Source organism: Panthera leo, chromosome D3 (assembly GCF_018350215.1).
Source record: "Panthera leo isolate Ple1 chromosome D3, P.leo_Ple1_pat1.1, whole genome shotgun sequence".
Classification (NCBI taxonomy): Eukaryota; Metazoa; Chordata; class Mammalia; order Carnivora; family Felidae; genus Panthera; species Panthera leo.
The window spans coordinates 30,842,279-30,863,463 of record NC_056690.1 but is presented as its reverse complement, the minus strand read 5'-3'; the positions used below and the strand labels follow the sequence as shown (position 1 = coordinate 30,863,463).

Genomic DNA, 21,185 nt, shown 5'->3' with positions numbered 1-21,185 from the left:
GGGTTTGAGCCCTGGGTGGGACTCTGGGCTGACTGCATGGAGCCTGCTTGGGATTCTTTTTCTCACTCTCTTTCTGCCTCTCCCCTGCTCATGCTCCCTCTCTCAAAATAAATAAGTAAACTTTATTTAAAAATCTATTCAAATAATATAGTTTTTTACTCTGTGAAGAATATATCTTTTATATCATTTACTGAGGACGTGCTTTTAACAAGATGTAAAGGATAAGGTAGGGATCACAAGTCAGAAAATGGGAATGACTACACTTTAGCTCCTTTTTTGTTTTTCAGTGTTAAAGTGTACAATGTGATGAATTGATATATGTATACATTCTGAAAGGATTTCCATGAGCTGAGCAATTAATATATTCAATCCATATATATATGTATATATATATATGTGTATATATATACGGATATATATACGTATATATATACGTATATATATCCGTATATATATACGTATATATTGGTGAAAACACTTAAGTTTTAGTTTGCTAGCAAATTTCAATTATAGGACACAGAATTATCAAGTATAGCTCCCATGGCATACATTAGATCTTCAAACCTTGTTCATGTTATAACAAAAGCTTATCTGCTTCTATCAACCTCTACCCATTTTCCCCACTCTCTAATCCGTGGCAACCAGGGATGTGCATATATATACATACTGTGTATGTGTGTGTGTGTGTGTGTAACATTTAGTTTATCCCTCAGTCCATCAATGGAAGCAGGTTTTTTTCCCATACCTTGGCTATTGCAAATAGTGCTGTTGTGAACATGGGAGTGCAGATATCTCTTTGAAATAATAATTTAATTTCTTTCGGATAAATATACTCAGAAATGGGGCTGATGGGTCATATAGTAGTTCTATATTTTTTTATGAGAGAGAGAGAGAGAGAGGGAGAGAGAGACAGAGAGAGAGAGAGGAGGGGCAGAAGGGGAGAAAGAGAATCTTTAAGCAGGCTCAATGCAAGGCTAGATCCCATGACCCTGAGATCATGTCCTGAGCTGAAATCAAGAGTCGGGTGCTCAAATGACTGAGCCACCCAGGCGCCCCAAGGTGGTTCTATTTTTAATTTCTTGAGGAACCTCCATAGTGTTTTTAGTGGTAGCAGGAGCACTTTACATTCCCACCAACAGCATATGAGTGTTTCCTTCTCTCCTCTTGTTTTTTGGATAATAGACATCCTAACAAGTATAAAGTTGTGTCTCATACTCTGTTAATCAGCGATGTTGAATACCTTTTCCTGTATGTGTTGGCCATTTTTATGTCTTGGAAAAAGGTCTATTCAGGTCTTTTGACCATCTTTCAATTGAGTTTTCTAGGTAGCTATTGCATTGTATGAGTTCCGTATATGTTTTTAGGTATTAACCCCTTATTGGTTATGGTTTGGAAATATTTTCTCCCCATTTCATAAGTTGCCTTTTGAAAAACGTTTTTTTTGGGCTCAGTTGGTTGGGCATCCAACTTTGGCTCAGGTCATGGTCTCAAGGGTTCGTGGGTTTGAGCCCTGCACTGGGCTCTGCTGACAGCTCAGAGCCTGGAGTCTGCTTCAGATTCTGTCTCCTTCTCTCTCGGCCCCTCTCCTCTCCTGCTTGTGCTCTGCCTCTCTCTCTCTCTCTCTCTCTCTCTCTCTCCCTCTCTCTTCAAAAATAAACATTAAAAATAAAATAAAAAGTTTTTATTTTAATGAGCCAGAGTTCACCATAACAAGCGCCTTCCTTAATCCCCATCACCTATTTCACCAATCCCCTCCACCCACCTCTCTTCGGGTAACTATCAGCTCTCTGTAGTTAAGAGTCTGTTTCTTGGTGTCTCTCTCTTTTTTTCCCTTTGCTTATTTGGTTTGTTTCTTAAATTCCAAATATGAGTAAAATCAGAGTATTTGTCTTTCTCTCTTTTACTTAGCCTTATAGTCTCTAGTTTCATCCATGTAATGGCAAGATTTTGCTCTTTTTTGAATGTTTACTTCCCTTGCTCTAGGAGATACATCTCAACAAATGTTGATATGACTGATGTTAGAGAAATTACTGCCTATGTGGTCTTTTATGATTTTGATGGTTTCAGGTCTCACATTGGGCTCTTTAATCTATTTTGAGTTCATTTTTGTGTATAGTTTCAGTAAGTGGCTCAGTTTTATTGTTTTACAATTGGCTGTCCTGTTTTCCCATCACCATGTATTGAAGAGACTATCTTTTCCCCCATTTTATATTCTTGCCTCCTTTGTCATAGATGAGTTGACTTAATAAGTGTATACTTACTTCTGAGCTCTCCTCTGTTCCATTGATCTATTTTTCTTTTTTGTGCCGGCACCATACTGTTGTGTTTATTTCTTTTACTTTTTATATTCTCATTGTTATTTCTTTTTCTTCCTTTTAACTTTAGAGTCTGTCTGCTTTTATTTATTTTTCTTTTTTAGGACCATCTTGTTTTGATCACTACAGCTTTGTAGTATATCTTGAAATCTGGAATGGTGACACCTCCAGCTTTGTTTTTCTTTCTCAAGATTGCTTTAGTTATTTCAGATCCATTGTGATCAAGAAAAAAAGAGAAAGACCCAAATAAATAAAATCAGAAATCGAATAGGACAAGTCACAAAAGACACCACAGTAATACAAAGTAGTATAAGAGAATACCATGAACAATGATATGCCAACAAATTGGACAACCTTCAAGAAATGGATAAATCCCTAGAAACATGTAATCTTCCAAAACTGAATCAGGAAGAAATAGAAACTCATTTCTGATTTTGTTTGTTTGAGTCTTCTTTTGTTTTCTTTTCAGTGCAAAGTTTCCTCAACCCTTTCTTTTAAAAACCAGCTTTTAGTTTTGTTCATCTTTTCTATTGCTTTTCTGGCTTCTCTTTCTTTCTTTCTTTTTTTGTTTGCTGTTTATCTATCTAATCTATTGATCTATCTACCTACCTACCTACCTATCTATCTATCTAAGTATCTAGGCTGAGAGAGAGGGAGAGAATCCCAAGTAGGCATCGCACTGTCAGAGCCCGACATAGGGCTCAGTCTCACGAACCACGAGGACATGATCTGAGATGACATCAAGAGTCAGATGCTTAACCAACTGATCCACCCAGGTGCCCCATCTGCTGTCTTTATTTCTGCTTTGATCTTTATTATTTCCCTTCTTTTCCAGTATTTACTCATTGATTTTATGTCTGGATGACCTATCCTCTGTGGAAAGTAGGGTATTAAAGTCTTCCATTATTGTATTGTTTGTTTTTCTCTTCAGGTCTATTAGTATTTGTTTAATATATGTAGGTGTTCATCATGTTGGGTGTGTATATATTTGAGTGTTATATCTTCTTAATCAATTGACTCCTGTATCATTGTATAATGACCTTCTTTGCCCTTGTTACTATTTTTGGCTTAAAGTCTATTTTGTCTCATGTAAGTATAGCTACCCCTGCCTGCTTTCTTTTGGTTTCTGCTTGCGTGGAGTATCTTTTTCTATCCCTTCCCTTTTAGACTATGTACATTAAAGCTGAAGTAAATCTCCTGTAGGAAGCATACTTTGGGTCTTATATATACTTATCCATTCAGTCACTCTATGTCTTTTCATGGGAGAAGTTAATGCATTTCTTAAGTTTTATTTGAGATGGGGGGAGAGGGGTAGAGGGAGAAAGAGAGAGACTCTCAAACAGGCTCCATGGCGAGCATGGAGCCCCTGACGTGGGGCTCAATCTCATGGCCCTGGGATCGTGAGCTGAGAGGAAATCAAGAGTTGGGCATTTAGCCAACGGAGCTGCCCAGGAATCCTTTCAATACATTTTCGCTTAGAGTACTTACTGATACGTAAGGACTTGCTTAAGCCATCTTATTGTTTCCTGGTTGTTTTGTGGTTCCCTTCTACCTTTCTTCCTCTTTTGCTGCCTTCCTTTCTGAACTGATGTTTTTCTTCAGTGCTCTTCTGTTTATTGTGAACCTATTGTAGGTTTTTGCTTTCTGGTTACCATGAGACTTGCACGAAGCATCTTACATATATAACAGTCTATTTCATACTGATGACAATTAAATTTCAATCACATACAGAAACCCTACCCTTTTGCCTCCTCCTTTTATATTCTTGATGTCAAAGTTTACTTCTTTTTATGTTGTATATTCATTAATAAATTATTGTACCTATAGCTGTTTTTGTAAACACTTTGTCCTTTCACCTTTAAACTAGAATTAAGTAGTTAACACACCATCATATTGGAGTAGGAGTATTCTGAATCAGAGTATGTTTGTCTTTACCAGTGTGTTTTATATTTTCATGTGTTTTAATGTTAGTAATAAGCATCCTTTCATTCCAGCGTGAAGGACTCCTCTCAGCATTTCTTACAAGACAGGTCTAGCGGTGGTGAGCTCCCTCAGCTTTTCTTTGTGAAGGAAAGTCTTTATTCTGCCTTCATTTCTGAAGACAACCCTGCCAGTTAAGTCTTCCTGGTTGGCAGTTTCTTTCCTGTAGTACTTTGACTATATCACTGCATTCTCTCCTGGCCTGCAAGCTCTCTGCTCAGAAATCTGCTTTAGCTTTATGGGGTTTACCTAGTATGGGAGTTTTGTTTTGTTTTCTCTCCCATTGCTTTTTAACTTATTTCTTTGACTTTGATTTATTCAGTTTTATTATAATGTGTCTTGGAGAGGATTATTGTGAGTTGAAACTTCGTGGTGATTTATTAGCTTCATAAACTTGGATGTCCAAATCTCTCCCCTGGTTTGGAAAGTTCTTAGCCATTATTTCTCTGAATAAGCTTTTTTATCCCTTTTTCTCTCCTCCTTCTGGGACTCCAATGATACTTACATTGTTTGTTTGTTTGTTTTGGTTTTTTTGGTGGGGCCTTAAGTTTCATAGGTTTTCCTTATTCTTTGCCATTCTTTTTTCCTTTTACTCTCCTTATTTGGATAATTTCTAAAAAAAAAAATTTAATGTTTATATATTACAGAGTGAGACAGAGCACAAGCAGGAGAGGGGCAGGGACAGAGGGAGGCACAGAATCCAAAGCAGGCTCCAGGCTCTGAGTCGTCAGCACAGAGCCCGATGGGGGATCTCACAAACTGCGAGATCATGACCTGAGCCGAAGTGGGACATTTAACTGACTGAGCTACCCAGGCGTACGACGACCGGGTGCGGCTGCGGCGGCGGCGGCGTGCGGCGGCGGTGGCTTGCAGCGTCGAGCGGCGGCAGCGTGCGACGGAGGCGTGCTGCGGCGGAGGTGTGCGGCTGCGGTGTACGGCGGCGTTTGGCTGCGGCGTTTGGCGGCGGTGGCGACGGCTGGCCAGAGGGGCGGGGTGGCTGCGCGTGGCGGCTGCGTGGCGGGGGTCTGATGTCACCGGGCGCTCGCCCCGGCCCCCCGCGGCTGCGGCTGCGCAGCCGGAGAGCGGGCACCAACGCAGTCTGGGCTGAGAAGGCAGCCCGCGCGGCCATGGCCTCTGGCGCCTCGGCTAAGCCGGCGCAGGGCGCGGGAGCGGCGGCCGGGCAGCCCCAGGTCCCCGCCCCCAGCCCTTGGCTGCCCGGCTGCCCCCTCCTCTCGTCCCACAGAGGCGGACACTCCACAGAGGCTGCTGCGCACCGTCCAGAAGGAGGTGGGTGCCGGAGGGGGGGGCGGGGTCTCGATCCTGGGGGAGGGGGCTTTCAAGCCCCCAGGGAAGGGTCTCCGAAGGAGAGGTGGCCGGTGGCGGCGGCGGGGACGGCCATTGCCGGTTTGGGGCTCACCTAGCTGGGTATTTACCTCCCGCGGAACTGGAGGCGGGTGAGTTTGGGGGTTGGAGTATAGGGGGACTCTGGATGTTTTTATGCTGTGTGCAGGGGCGGGTGCAGCGGGAGGGCCCCCCCGGGTGTGGGGCACCCCTGGATATGTCTGGGTCGGACCTCCTCTTGTGGAGGAGCCGGTGGTTGGATCTCAGTAAGGTGAGGCAAGCGCCTGGCGCTGCTGACTGGGCGTATTGGGTGGTGGGGTCTGAATGGAGCTGCAGAAGGAAGACCAAACTTCGGAGGGGAAAGGTTCACTGTGGAAAAATGCCCCTCATCCCAGATCTCCCCTTTCCCGCAAATTCTCAGTGCTTGGAGCCACCCCCAGGAGCCAAGAGACTCCCCCCGCCCCCCATCCCTGAAAGCCCCTGGCAAGTGGGTTACTCCATTTGTGGGCTTGTCCCCTGCTGTTTTGGAGGTGGGTTACACATTCTCTCTCGTGATCTCATGGTTCGTGGTTTTGAGTCCCACATCAGGCTCTGCCCTGACAGCACAGAGCCTGCTTGGGATTCTGTCTCTCTCCCAATTTCTCTGTCCCTCCTCTGCCTCATACACATTCTCTCTCTGTCTCTGTCTCTGTCTCTCTCAATATTAAAATAACTATAAAAATATGTAAAAGGATCTAGTGATTAAAAATTGGGCAATGCATAAATACATGGGCAATATCCACAGAGAGCAGGAAATTATAAGAAACAAATAGAATTGTTAGAAATAAAAACATAACAGATATGAGACTCAGCAGACTTGACACAGCAGAGGAAAAGAAACCAGTGAGCTTGTAGTCAAGTCAATTGAAATTATTAAAATTAAACTAAACGGAGGTGAGGAGGGGTGGAAGGGGGTTAAAAACAAGAGAGAATCTGAGTTCTGTGGGGCAATAACAATAATGACTAAATGTTGTGCATGTAACTGAGTCCCAGAGGGAGAAAAGAGAGAGTAGAATTTGGGAAAAATCTGAAGAAATAATGGTTGAGAAATTTCTTGGATTGATGATACCAACCCACAGATCCAAGAATCTCAGGGGACTCCAAGCAGGATAAACACAAAGAAAATTGCTCCTGGACATATCAGAGTCAAACTGTTAAAAAACAAAGACAAGAGCAGATGTTATGAGTGTTCATGGGGGGCGGGGGGAAGTTTACTGCTATTATTCATTGAAGTAAATTTTCTGCCCCCTTTTCTCTCTCTTCTGCTGGGAATCCTATAATATGAATGTTATGACTTTTGATGGAGTCACTGAATTTCCTAAGTCTATTGTTGTGTTGCATATTCGTCTTTCTTTCTTTTGTTCAGCATCATTTTTGCCCATTCTTTTATCTTCTTGGCCACTAATTCATTCTTCTGCTTTTTCCAGTCTGCTGTTCATTACATCAAGCTTGTTCCCAGTCTCATTTACTGCATTCTACATCTCTGATTGATTCTTTTTTCATAAAGGTTATTTTTGAGACAGATAGAGACAGCACAAGTTGAGGAGGGGTAGAGAGAGAGGGAGACAGAGAATCCTAAGCAGGCTCCATGCCATCAGCACAGATGGGGCCTGAAATCATGAAACTGTAAGATCATGACCTGAGCTGAAACCAAGAGTTGGACGCTTAACTGACTGAGCCAACAAGGCACCCCAATCTGATTGATTCTTTTTTAACTCTTTTATCTCTGTTGTAAGGGTCTCACTGATGTCTTCCATTCTTTTCTTAGGTTCAGTGAGTATCTTATGGTTGTTGCTTTACATTCTCCATTAGACATGTTAGTTATATGTTTTGCTTAGATCTCTGTCCATGTCCTTTATCTTGTTCTTTCATTTGGGATATATTCCTCTGTCTTGGCATTTTGGCTAACTCTCTACCTTTTTCTCTGGGTTAGCAGCCTTCCATTTTACTTTCTGATGAAATAATGGAAGCCATAACAATCATCACAGTTAATAAAGGTCTGTAGAGAGAAACGTATGAATATCATATACATTCAATACTGTTAGACTCTTTCTTAGGAATGACAGTTGTCATGGCCACAAGAGAGAAATATTGGAGGAAAACTGGTGTTTCATCAACGATAGACAAATTGACAGTTTTCAAAAATCTGGAAGGGGAAATGAATACATACATAAAGGTCACCGAATGTAGAGAAAACTATTTGGAAGGGTGTGGGTTCTTTATGGACAAATATGGTTACGTTTTAGCAAAACTAGAAGAGATGGGATTCATGTATAGTAAACAAAACACAATCTAATGATACTTTTCTTCTAGAAGCCATTGGAAACACGTATCGCACACTGAGATGCATGGGGCTGGTGAAGTGCTTCTATTACGAATTCTAGCTGACATATTTGCAATAGCTCAAGAGCTTACAAAATATTTGCCTTATGATTCTGAGTATGTTAGGTTTCAGGAACGGGAAGCAAGCCAAGATTCTGAGATGAGAGTAGGTGATAAGATAAAGACTGAAATAAAAGACTGTGTCATCTGTATTCATGTGAGGAATTAAACAACTAAGCGAAGAAATCCCAGGTATACGTCTTCAGTACCCACCAATGTGCTGTGAGGCATTTCAGCAACTTATTTTGGCCATAAAAGACCAAAGTGCTGATTATTTTGTGATAGTAATCTATTCTTATAAAACAATGAGAAATGTGGATGACATTATTCCAGGATTTGTCCTCTCTAGCCTGACAAGTGTCTCTTTGATTGAAGTGCCAAGAATCACATTTCAGATGATACATATTGATGATACAAGCCCATAGGACATGGCAAGTATAGCAGAAGCTGTTATTAAATGTAAGGGGAAGGATTATCCAGAACTCTCTATTGATCAGAGTAAATTATTCACTCCTGAATCCAGGTGTACTCTCCTTGGAAAGGCTTATGATAGCAAACCTCACAAAGGCAAACAGAACTCAGATGTCTAGTCGCTACACCTTGGATCCCTACAGTGTAGTAGAGGTGACAGCTGAGACAGAAAGGCACAAACACATTGCTCAATGATCCGTTGTGGAAGCTGAGACTGATAAAATATGTGTCCACTCAGAAGATTATTTTCTTTTTTTTTTTTTTTTTTTTTCAACGTTTACTTATTTTTGGGACAGAGAGAGACAGAGCATGAACGGGGGAGGGGCAGAGAGAGAGGGAGACACAGAATCTGAAACAGGCTCCAGGCTCTGAGCCATCAGCCCAGAGCCTGACGCGGGGCTCGAACTCACGGACCGTGAGATCGTGACCTGGCTGAAGTCGGACGCTTAACCGACTGCGCCACCCAGGCGCCCCAGAAGATTATTTTCCTGTCAGCACCTCCAGCTAATATTTCAGCAATACTTTATATGGGGCTGATGACACAATGGAGAAACATAAATTACTGGTGCTGAACTTTAGTGGTACAGTTACAGCCATAAGCCAGGATGTTAGAGAAGTGAAGATTGGTGATCATATTGCCACCTCTTTTCCTGTTGTGGCATCATCAAAGGTCTAATTCCTGACATCGTGTGTTTTCACAGCAAAAAAGTTTCCAGTTAGAAATGTACCATGTACATCATACTTTATAGTAGCTGGGAAAATTCTCACCCAGATATTACCAAATGCCAACTGTCTCTCCATACTTTAGGTTATGTCCCCACAGCCAGGGTCAGTACTAGCTGATGTGCTGACCTTGGCTGCTAGGGAAGTAGGTTGGAGGTGGGGCGCTCTTCTCTCCCTCTTTGCTCTTCTATGGCAAAAGGTAGAATGCTACCAAGCACTTATTTTTCAGTCACCTCTAGAGAAACTCTAGAGTGTTTCTTCAAAGAAACACTCACTGGCCTTCCATGCTTCTAGATGCTGTCTTCCTATGTGACCAATACCAGTCTGCATTCTACAGCAATTACTGCATAATGGTAACAATCATGCCCAGGTCCACATTCTAAATCTTAGCCATCATGCTAAATAGGCTGCCCTGATAAAAGTCTGCCTGCAAGGATTTCATAAGAACTGAAAGAAAAATCCATGAAGGTCTTCAAGGATTCCATCAGAAACACACAAAAAGTGGCCTGCAATTCTGGACAGTCGTACTGGGAACAATTAGATTATAATATCCATGATTATAGGTTTTGGCAAAGCCAGGCTGGCCATATGGTAGTACCAGATAAATGTAAATGGCTATTTGCTAAGATTTTCCATTAGATAACCCATCATGGTAGGGACAAATTGGCTGTGATACAAAATAAACATTGATGGGGACACTTTTTTTGGTAACATTTATTTATTTTTGAGAGAGAGAGAGAGAGAGAGAGACATAGAATCTGACACAGGCTCCAGACTCTGAGCTGTCAGCACACAGCCAGATGCAGGGCTCAGACCCATGAACCATGAGATCAAAACCTGAGCCGAAGTCGGACACGACTGACTGAGCCACCAAGGTGCCCCATGATGGGGACACTTTGTAAGGAGGATAGAGGATATGGACCACTCATGTCACACCTGTAAACCGATACAATTCTGGAAAAGCAGAGAATTGTGAGTCATGGACTCGAACCATGTCTAAGAGACCCCTTGAGCATCTCCAAATGAATTTCCTACAATTTCCTCCTTTTATAGGTGTTGAATATCTGTTAGTAATGCAATATATATTTGGGGGTGGGGAGGAATGTATTGAAACATTCCCCTGTAAAAAGGCCACAGTACTCTCCAAGGGTAAAAAGTATCAGATTTTATGTCCCTTATCTTACATGGGTAATTCTGACTTATCTATCCATTGATAGGAACACATTTTACTGGGATAGTTATTTGCGAATTGTGCAAGGTTTTGCCTCTTACTTAGAAACTTCATTGGCCTTATCATCACTGATTGATTAGAAAAACAAAAGGAACAAATGGAATATTAAAGCCAAACTACCTAAACTATCATTCACATTTAGCCTCCTCCCCTCAGCAAGTCATGGATTGTTTCCCTATGAGACTGATAATAGTTCTATCCATACTTGGTTTCAATCCTTCACAAGCTGATCTAGGTAAGTATTGTAAAGGACTATACACTCAGTCCTTTCATCAACAGTGACAGATTTATTTTCCTTGCCAGTTATTTGATACATTGTGCATAACCTAAGACAGAGTGATTGGATGTTCTGCAAAAGACACCTGAGAAACCCTTTCTATGAAACTTGCTGGAATGATTTCCAGGTACTCTTGGCTTCCATTACAGAAACTAAATCACAATCAATCGATCCTTGGGAACATATTTCTCAACTAAAACAACATCACTCGTCATCTTCAAATGCAATAATTGGAGAGTTATAGCCATTATGGATCCTAAACTTAGGTTCTTAAAAGCACCTCCAGAAGCACACAGTCCTTGGAAGTCAACTACTGACTGAAATATTCTTGGAAGCATATACCTTCCATTCAAGATCATTGCGAACAAGATTCTCCTAGATGAATGGAACCACTGATGGTCACACTCTCCTTGGCATACATTTGCTCTTGATTTTCTTGGCCACAATTTTCCTTTTAATAAGTGTATGATTATCCAAGTCTGTATTAGTTTATTTTTTCTGTTGCCAGTAACTAATTACTTACTTAAGTCTAGGCTTTATTAGAGACACCCTCCAACATAATCCGATCATTTGGCTCTCCCAAGCTATTGCTAGCACAGCACATTTGAAGAATTATTGGATATATCTCCCATGCCAAGTTTTGGAAAACCCAAACAATGGCCAAATCTGCTACTAAAATGATTTTCAATAACAATAACGTATAATCTTAAGAAACGATGGACTTGTATCTTTTGATAACATTAAAGACAGAGTTGCTACAATGATCTTAATGTAGACACCATGGCTCAAATTGATAAAGACTGGCTTAACCATTGTTGGCGGTTTTCTTGGTAGCAGTACTATAAATCAGACATTTGAGACCATGAGTCATTCAAACTAGATGAACAAAAGTTAAAAATATTCATGCCTAGAACTAACTGAGCATAGTATGAAGGTATATTACATCAAAATGACCAACACATAAGTGAAGAAAAATATTCTCACATTAGAAGAAATAGATATAAATATCCTTGTAATGTAACAATGACTTTGTCACAACACTGACACAAAAGATCAACTCCCTAGTGTGCTTCTAGGTTCTCTTTCCTGTGAGAAACCAGACTTGTCAATGCTAATCCAGGGCCAAAACTAGTTGTTCTATATGGAGCTAATAGACCATTCCAAGTGCATGGCTCCCAACCTCTTGGGAGGACTATCTCTCCTTACAAAGGATGTAAAGGGACAAAATCTTCCCTGGGGGTATAGGCGATAAAAGGAAAAACAGACTCCTGAGCACACTGATTCCATCCATGTAGCTGGGCAACTGGAGAAGTCATCAAATATTTGTCCTTCACGTCAGCAGATCTAATAGACAGTGCAGCTCATGCTCAGAGGCACACCGAATCCGGCTGTCGTCTTTCGCTAAAGATATTATAGATCCTAGTATCAGCTTTAGCGTTCTTTTAAACTGGAAGGTGTCTTTGCCATTGCCAGCACACTTTATCGTACCTGGGTTAACACCACCAGCAAGATGGAACAAGCCACATTTTAAGAAAAAAGAAAGAAAAGGGCAACTTGATACTAAGATAGACTCAGGTAAGTGTGGGATTTGTTTTATTGGCCAGTGCTGGAAAATATTGGGTCATGGTTCTGGAGTATCTTTCAGGTACTTTTTTTTAATACCTTTTTTTTTTTTTTTTCAAATAAAGGAGGCTCCAAGCCCCGCCCGGAGCCCAACGTTGGGCTTGAACTCAGATCAAGAACTGAGCTGAGATCAAGAGTTGGACACTTCACCTACTGAGCCACCCAGGTGCCCCAATACTTTTTTCTTTAATAACACTTTTATATGTCTCATAATCAATATCTGCTGTCCAGAATCTTAAATGTTCATGCACAGACACTATTCTGCCAATGGATCAACAGATGATACGAAGACAAAACAGGATAAAATCATGCTGATTGATTCTCGAACTGAGAACCAGCCCTCTACAAACAAAACCTCACTTCAAGGGGAATCAACAATAGTGATGCAATGTGGACAATTCCTGAAGCTTTGGCTGAGAGGATGTGGATAGGGGATACTAAGGATGCGTGGTTCCTATTCTTTGTTTTCGGCTACGGCAAGAACTAACCACCAGAACTGGTTTGAAACCTGTCTCACTTGATTAATGACAACTTTACATCAATAAGCACATATCTGAGAACTAGCCAATCAGTGGCAGCCCCAGGCTTCTGGAAGCCAGTAAACCCAAACAGATGCACTCCAGTAACTACACTATCACAGATAAAGACCAGCCAATCTCTAAATGCTCTCTCTACAGTCAGTAGATCTTTACACATCCAAAATCCCATTGAAGATCAGCTTTCTGCTTTGCTAAAAGAGACCATTCTTAACTAGGACAGCTCTTTCCCTTGCTTTGCAAGGGATAAATTCATTGGATGCAATGGGAGTGAACCTCTAGCCAAAGTATCTTCAACCTTAATGCTACTGCCTTGAAGAGTTGATGCCTATTATGAGAGATGAAAATACAATGATTAACAGCCTTCTTTGTCTTCCTCTTCTTTGTTCTCCTTTTCTTCCTTTAAAATTTTCTTCATAAGTTTTTTATGTTGATTTATTTTTGAGAGAGAGAGAGAGAGCATGAGGGGGGGAAAGGAAGAGAGAGAGAGAGAGAGAGAGAATCTGAAACAGGCCCCAGGCTATGAGCTGTCAGCACAGAGCCCTACGTGGGGTTAGAACCCATGAACCACACGATGGTGACCTGAGCCAAAGTCAGATGCTTAACTGACCGAGCCACCCCAAACACCCCTAAAATTTTCTTGTGTGTAAAAATTATACCTGCTATTACAAAAAATAAGTTGAGGAATGGAAAGAAGGAAACGAAGGTCAATTGCAAATCACATGCTCATAAAGAACTACTGTCAGTGTTTTGACATCCTTTTACTCTTTTGTATGCAACTGTCTTTATATATATATATATATATATATATATATATATATATATATATATATAATTTATATTTATATAATGTATAAATACTGAATGTATATGATATATATTTTTTTAGCTTTATTGAGGTATAACAGACCAATTATCTACTTAGATTTTTATTGTGAACTTATTTTTTATTATAAATAACTTGTGATGTTTTATGGATGTGTATTAATTTCATTTAACAAATATGTATTGACAATTGGCTTTGTGACTTGTTATGTGAGGTATTGGAAACAGAGGCATGAAGAAGATCAACACGATAAAGGACCTCATGGGTAGAGAGTCTGGCAGGGTTGATATACAATACGTGAGGCACAGGCAACAGGATGATTGCGGATTATAATATCCACTGTGACAAATAAGAAAACAATGTAATGCAACAGAGTAATTAAGGTATGTATACATGCTACTTTCACTAGGAACAACCTGAAGGATGAGAAGAAGACAGCCAGCCTGAGAAAGGGCCAAAGAGCCTGAGAAGTAGTTTTTGAAGTAAATGGAGAAAGTGCAGAGATCTGAGGTAAGAAAGAAGCAGGAAAAAAAAAAAAATCAGGGGCGGAGCCCAATGTGGAGTTCGAAATCAGGAATCATGAGATCATGACCTGAGTCGAAACCAAGAGTTGGATGCTTAACCTACTGAACCACCCAGGTGCCCACTTTTTTTTTTTAACCCATACATTGAGAATCATTGCCAAGTGTTGGTTCCAGGGATGGGGGCTCTGTACTTGCATACACAGGCATGTTTTTCATCATGCTAGCAGTTGATTTAGTTTGGCCATGTGTTCTTTTTACTTTAAAATGTATCTTTACAGACTTTACCATTGCAGCTGTTTAATGCCTGCTTCAGATTTCTTCTCCTTGTACCACTAATGTTTTACATTGAAAATCATCACAACCCTACCTTGTGGACTTGTTTAGCTAGTGAAGGTGCAACCAGGGCGTGTTCTCTATTCTCTTAAGACTGTCTCTGGAAGACAGTCAAGGCTTTCCTGAACTTCCTGCCTATCTGGTACTTGGAGATAAAAACCAAATAATTGGCCACTTTGCTTTATTTTTGTTTTGCTTATAATTTCAGGGATTCTATGTTAAACTCCATAATTTTATGGGACAAATAGAGGCTGCTAGGCTAGCAGTGATACAGCTGTGAGATCCAGACTCATTCCAATATCTGGAGGCTGCATTTTCTAGACACTTTCTAGAACATGTCAGAATTATAACCATCTCTTTGCTTCTGGAGGTGAGAGCAGGAAGGGTGTCTCTCCCTTGGCTTTATAAAGGCAGTTAGTCAGTTTTCTGATTGTGTAAATAATTACAATTTTTATAGAAAAGTTTTGGAGGTTAAAAAGAAAATAAAAATCATTCATCATGCAATCACTTAAAGACAGGTGTTACCACCATTTTTGTATATTCTGTTTTGGATTGTAGGGTTTCGATGCATATTTTTAAAGCCATTGGGATCATTGTATATAGACAGCTTTGTGTTTAGTTAAGGTTTGAGGGCTTTGGGTTACATAGGAAGTTACAGATATTTCATCCATTTCTGTTTGTGTATCAGGAAGAAAATAATATTCAGACTTGGCTTTTGTAGAGCCAGGCATGAGGATTCATGTCTTTAGAAGTTTGCAGTGGCCTATTGTGTGCGATGTGATTGTGATAATTTTTTTTTCTTCTAACTTCTCATGACCCCTGGCAAACACTTAAAGTCTTGGGCAATGTGAGATTTTGACGCTGGTGAGTCACTGTAATTATGGCCACTTTGACCACGGGGAAGTGGCTATTTATATAGCCCGTGTTACAGATGTTGGTCTTAAGCTAATAGTGGTTGGTCCTGGTACCTAGCAGAGATTGGCTTTAGAATTTGGATTACTACAGTTTTATTCTGAATGATGCTGGTGTTTAATAGCCTTACAGGGTCTCTGCAGACAGTGGGCCATTGGCGTCTCAGTAACAAGTGCTTCTGAAGCAAGGGATTCATTCAAAAGGACAAGAGCATCTTGACTGGGGATAATTATTTACTGTTTTTACAAGTTGACTTTCAACCAGGTCTCAAGGCCAAGAATTTAGCGCAACTAAGTTATGTGTGTGAGCCTAAGAACTAACATGTAAGTAAACTTTTTTTTTTTATTTTTGAGAGAGGGAGGGAGGGAGGGAGGGAGGGAGAGAGAGAGAGATGGATGGGGAGGGGCAGAGAGAGAGAGGGAGAGAGAATCCCAAGCAAGCTCCATCCTGTCCGTTGTTAGTTCAGAGCCCAATGTAGGACTTGAACCCAACCCCCAAAACTTGAGATCCTGACCTGCGCTGACACCAAGAGCCAGATGCTTACCACCCAGGTGCCCTGAGTCTGCTGCTATTTCTATTTTCACTGTTCCCATCAATAATTGTACCAGGCAAGTAGTGCAAATTTGTATATTTACTTCCTAGTCCTATAAAGTTCAAATGTCTTTCCTATTGAAGTATATTATTAAATTTAAGCATAACTATTTAAATTACTATATCAACTTAGACTAGGAGGTCCTTTATGCTAGCACAAATGCATATCACCCAAATATTATCACTTACGAGGAGATTCCTTTAGAGTCTTCATGGACTGATGTGCCCATGGATGTACCAGATTGCATTTATAATGTGGAGGAAGGTCTGCTTCTGCTTCTCCTGGCACCATTTTGTATTCAAAGTAAGGATGCATATGAGTCAGCTCTTGGCATTTTCCTTCAGTCTGGTATATAAGATGTGGGGCATTTGGGATATTTTGGCTCATGCTCATCTTATCTCTTTGGTCAATCCAAATATTTCTGGGAAGAAGTATTTTAACGCTTCTTACGGCACTGTGTTTTCTGAAGTCAACCTGCACTTTCATGGACTCTTAAAAATCAAATCACATGCTGTTTCTGGTGTTTGGAAGCATCTCTCAAAGACATTTGCTGATTACCATGTTAATGCCTAAAAACTGTTTTAGAGCTTTTTTCTATGAGTGCATTACCTTAGCATTTGGGATTTAGATCTGTCTCCAATTCAAAGATCAAAGTATAGTCATGGGAACTATTTTTTCAGGAAATTAGATTTTCCTGGCTGAGATAGCAATGAATCTGATTGTCAAGGAAAATTCTACACATTAACAATATTCTAAAGGAGGAATCAAGAGTCTTTATCTGGGTATTTCAGAACACTGAGGGAAATAATTGTTTAAGGTGGGCCTGATTTTGGCAATGATTGTTTAAAATATTGAAAAAAGGAAGATAAAATTTTTATTTTTACTCCTTTATAACCACAAGATGGCACCATTTTCCCATTTTTTTAAAGTTTGACACTGCTGTTTTTCATTTTTTACATTTTTTTCTAAGATTACAAGCTGTTGGGTGATGTTTGGTTATAACTTTCCCTCAAATATGGGCTCATAGATTATAAGACTTAGAGTTCCTGCATTAAATAAGAATTTGTAGGTAGAATAAGATTTGTAATTTTCATTGCTTGCAACAAAGCTTCAATGTGGAGGGAGTGACTAATGAATAAGGTGGAACACTGCAGTAATTTTGCTCACAAATGTTAAATTACAGAGTAAGTTTCAAACTTAAAGCCTCATATTGGCAATTTTATTAGCATTTTCTCATACAAACTCATATCTATGACTACAGACCAGCTACTAAAAAGCAATAAATACTAGAAATCTATTTACATGCTTCAGGATCTGGCTATATGTCTTGTCTTTGTTACCATAATTCTAATGCATTTAAGAGTTTGGATGGCCAAGACCAATAATCAAAGTATATTGCATCTAATTGCTTCCTGCTAGCTTTTGTAGATTATCCAATAAATAAAATTGGGATTTCTCAAAACACCTACAAAATAGATTTGGGCTAAACACTCCACAATCACATTTTCTATGATGTTGCTTTTAAAGCAACTTGGAAGTTGTGACATCCTTGTTAGACTCTAAGCCCTGGCGACCTTGGATAGGGCCCAGAAGATGGTGAGAAGGCATTGACAAAGCAGGTATGTTATAATTGTTTTCCACATTAGTTTACAAGTGTTAGAACTGTTCCAAAGGACATAAAGCAGAAATGAAATTTTCTCATTCAACTGAAAAGTCCACAGATAACCTGGCTTCCAGGACAGTTGGATTCTGGGCTCAATATCATTAGGGCTTGACATCCAGCCCCTCCATGCCTCTTCTCTGCCTTGCACTGGGCTGGCTTTATATGCGAGCTTCCCCTTCATGGCCACTGGGACTTAGAGTCTCCCTCTTCATGGCAAAATGACTACATCAGTTCTAGACTCAGATGAGTTCAAGATTTAAGCCTAGCGGGAACACAAGACCCTTTACTGAGAGATCTGGGAATCACACATATGCCCACCCAAGAACCAAGCTCCATGGGTAGGGGAATGTGGATCTGAGACATATGGTCCACCAGTGGAGCAGTGGTAGAACCCACCCAGAGTACGTGGACTAGATTGAGGGAGGAGTAATCCCCAGACTGAAATAGGGGGCTGTTATGAAAATGGGTGCGGTGACAGGATCTTACTCTTGAACCGTCTTACACGGCCCTGAGCCTAAGGTAAAGCAGTACTGGATGCAGAGGAGATCTCTATGCTTCTGAATATATTTTGTGGAGGTATCAGTTACCTAGACTTCTGCATACCTGTGTGTCCCCAAACTTGCTTACTTCCTGCCAAAAAAAACCCTCACCTTTCCAGAATACCATTCTGTGTTTGGTATAATTTAAGTGCTAGATATTACCTCCTGGACTTTTAATGCTTTAATTCAAAAAATGACCAATAATATTGAGTACTTCTGTGCATGCCTGTATGACTTATTATGTTGTAAACTTATTATGTGGAATGTGTTTTATCCTTCTCTGTGACTGATGTTAGCTCTCAATATATGTCAGTAAAATGAATGAAGGAATAATAAAGATTTAAAACTTAAGGGAGATGGGACCAGCAATTTGTGCTTTTCAGAGCTTGGAAACATCTGCCTCTTCTGACAAAGAATCCCTAATCTTCCTGCCTAATTATAGATCTTCAAATATTATAGCGTGTGGTGGTTAAGGCCAATACTGTAGCCCATATGTAAAAGTCACTACTGAAGTATTGTTTTGGTGCTTGTCAAATTGTATTTCCTTATCTGGGCCATGTTAATCCTTCTTAGTTATTTTGTTCATTCTTTAGAGGTAGTTGAGGACCATATTAGCTATTTACTACACTCTCAAAATAATTTGGGGCAGAACAGTATGTGTTCTCTGAGTTTTCTTTTTTTTTCTGGATCAGAGGATGAACTAATAGCTTGTGCCAGAGAAAGAGAAAGGGCTGCATAGGTGAAATGTGACTACGTGCGATTACTGTCAATTGTGGGTATTGAATGGTCCAGTCCTGGTAAAGAGAGGAGAGGGAGTGAAGTGTGGTTGGTTCCATTTAAGTAAGGTTAGATTAGTGAGAAAGTGTCCGAACGTATCTAATTGAGAATAATAAATAATATCAGATATGGTCTATAATTTACTCAAAAGGTTTAGAGAGGAGATAATGTTGCCCAAATATATACAAGGGCCATGTCATTTTTAAATTATATTTTCCTTAGTATACAAATGCTATGATCCACTTAAGTGTGTGCATAATGAGAATTCACAAATGCTGTCAAGGCAAATGCTATGATGGTGTATGGAAGCCTCTTTGGTTATAGGGGTGGAATATACATGGCTGGAATTGCAGTGGGAGGGAAAGGAGTGTCTCTGGGCGTTTTGCAAGTGAACGGGCATTGAGTAACCTAATTTGGGTTATGTGAGGAGAAGTCAGATACAAAGTGATCTTGGCCAGGGTTCCCTGTCTGGCCCAAGGGTACGAGTTGGCTGAGAATACAGGCAGGATGAGAAAGACAGTAAGAATGTCAGCTGTGCTTAGAGTTAAGCTCTTCTAGCAATGCTATTTGTAAGTGAGAGGCATACTGAAGGTGTTTGAGGAAGGAGAAGGAAGAGATCTCAGCTCCGACCTGACTCTGTTAACATATTCTGGTTTAGCATATCATCCTGGGCCTACAGAAGACAAAGGAAGGGATCCCAGTGGGGAACCAGCTATCTTCCCGTTCTAAATGCTGTTGTAAAGTTGTTGTCTAGCTCTAGTTCTGGGAACTTCCTCTCCTCTCCCTCCCTTTACCACGTGTTTTCCTCCTCTTCGTCAGTCTGATCCCTTTTTGTTGTAAGTAATAGAAGCCCAGTGCAAACTATCTTAAGCAAAAGTGAATGTTATCAACTCATGAGACTTAAAAGTTCAGGACTTGAATGACTTCAAACAGTTCCATATAGATGCTCCACTGTTGGCTCTGTTTTTCTTTGTATTGTCCTCATCCTCCTCCACATCTGTCCATGTTCCAGGAAAGCTTGCCCCAGCAGCACTAGATTTTCATGATATTCACAGCCCTCAAACCAGAAGCCATTAGTCTCTCTCCTGGTATTCCTATAAAGGACCCTCATTGATTGATCTGGGTTATGTGTCCACTTGACTGGCAGCTGTGTAAGAATTATATGGACCATATAAGGTGCAATTACCAACAGAAAAGGTTTATGGGCAGATTTTAAATGTAACCCATGTCCACTAGATCTTCCTAGGAAAGTATCAAGACTATAGCATGGCCCCAGGCCAATGTTCCCAATGCAGTAGGAACTACATTACTAAATGCAGTGAAAATGCACAGCTTATAATTATGGTTGAGGACTAGATCTAAGTCTGGAGATCTTCATCTTAGGAGGAAAGTCTCATGGAGAGAATTACATACGTGACCTGTTGTTACTCTCCAGTATTTCCTGTTCCTTTTAGCCGTTTACCTCTATGGGTGAGCCTAATGGTGGGCAGGTTGAATTCAGAAAAATTTCTGGACTCAGAGCCTCCTAACCTAAAATCGATAGCTCTCCCTCTCCTTCTCCCTTTCTCTGTCTCTCCCTCCATACCTCTTCCACCCAGTCACCAAATGTGACTGGATTTCCTTTGACCCACTGTATATGGTACTTGCTCAGAAGCCTGGAATGGAGGCATTCAACAGAAATCTTCAGTCTAAAATCTTTGTGCTCAAAGTGGGGCCTGGGGATGCTGCCTTGGACTGATGTGTGGTCATATAATTGTGCTGATAACAAAAGCTCTAGATATAGCTACTAGTGTTGACTTCCTTTAAGTTCCATCTCACAAAGTATAATGAGTGTTCTGTAGTGAGTGCCTGGGAGGATGGCTCTCACCATATCTGGAGATGAATATGTGAAGAGGAGAGTTCTTCTGGGTAAAAGATTCCTGGTGCCAGGTGTTGGAAGCTTCTGTAGAGCTCAACAGCATAATGCAAAGATTAATTATATACTCGTATATTTTACGCTTTCCAAGTCTATTTTATAAAAGCTCAACCCACTATATTAACATAATGACTGTGCTTTTCTTGTGGAAATCTTGGAAACAGACTAATAATACATTTTTCCACC

The 21,185-nt window shown here is 40.5% G+C and overlaps 1 long non-coding RNA gene across 2 annotated transcripts in view; it reads left to right on the top strand.

Moving 5' to 3' along the window:
- Positions 1–5,342: 5,342 nt before the first annotated feature.
- LOC122203395 overlaps positions 5,343–21,185 on the top strand; it is a 39,049-nt gene continuing 23,206 nt past the window's right edge. For both annotated transcript variants that reach the window (XR_006195154.1, XR_006195155.1), the window contains exons 1-2: positions 5,343–5,582; positions 14,154–14,254. This is a non-coding gene — a long non-coding RNA (uncharacterized LOC122203395). The remainder of the gene's footprint in view (positions 5,583–14,153; positions 14,255–21,185) is intronic.